Genomic DNA, 1,342 nt, shown 5'->3' on the forward strand with positions numbered 1-1,342 from the left:
AAAAAAAAAAAGTTGGGGGAGGCAAAAGATTCCAGTAGACATTTCTCAAAAGAAGATATACAAATGGCAAATAGACATATGAAAAGGTGCTAACATCATTAATCATCAGAGTAATGCTAATGAAAACTACAATGAGATACCACCCCACCCCAGTTCAAATGGCTTATACCCAAAAGACAGTCAATAACAAATGTTGGCGAGGATGTGCAAGAAAGGGAACCCTTGAATACTGTTGGTGGGAATGTAAATTAGTACAACCACTATGGAGAACAGTTTGGAGGTTCCCCAAAAAACTAAAAATAGAGCTACCATATGATCCAGCACTCCCACTGCTGGGTATAGATCCAAAAGAAAGGAAATCAGTATATCGAAGAAATATCTGCACTCTTATGTTGCAGCACTGTTTACAATAGCCAGGATGTGGAACCAACCTAAGTGTCCATCAACAGAAGAATGGATAACGAAAATGTGGTACATATACACAATGAAGTACTATTCAGCTATAAAAAGAATGAGATTCTGGCACTTGCAACATGGATGGAACTGAAGATCATTAAGTTAAGTGAAATAAGCCAGGCACAGAAAGACAAACATCACATGTTTTCACTTATTTGTGGGATCTAAAACTCAGAATAATTGTACTAATGGAGATGGAGAGTAGAAGGATGATTACCAGAGGCTAAGAAGAGGATTGGGGGTGAGTGGGGGGAGGTGGGTATGATTAAGAGATAAAAAAAAAAAATAGAAAGAGCAAATAAGACCTACTATTTGATAGCATATAATAGGGTGACTATAGTCAATAATCATTTAATTGTACACTTGGAAAGAACTAAAAGAGTGTAATTGTATTGTTTGTAACACCAGGGATAAATGCTTGAGGGGTGGATACCTCATTCTCCATGATGTGATTATTGTGCATTGTATGTTTATATCAAAACATCTCATGCATGCCTACTGTGTACTCACAAAAATCAAAAATTAACAAAAAAGAAGTGGTCGGATTCAGGGTGTGCTTTACAGATAGAGCTGATGGGATATGCTCATAGATTGAGTGTGGTTAAAGGGAGGAAGGAAGGATGACTCTGAGACTTGGGACCTGAGCAATTGGTGGTTGGTAGTGCCAAAAATCAAGAAAGGCTGGAAGAGGAGCAGTTTGGGGTTTCATGGTGGGGATCAGGAGCCCTGTTTTGGCCATGTTAAATTTGAGATACCTATTTGACATCCAACTGGTTTAAATAAGAGTCTGGTCGGGAGGCTGAGGCAGGAGAATGGCGTAAACCCGGGAGGCGGAGCTTGCAGTGAGCTGAGATCCGGCCACTGCACTCCAGCCCGGGCGACAGAG

Source organism: Colobus angolensis, unplaced genomic scaffold, assembly GCF_000951035.1.
Source record: "Colobus angolensis palliatus isolate OR3802 unplaced genomic scaffold, Cang.pa_1.0 Scaffold21, whole genome shotgun sequence".
Taxonomy (NCBI): domain Eukaryota; kingdom Metazoa; phylum Chordata; class Mammalia; order Primates; family Cercopithecidae; genus Colobus; species Colobus angolensis.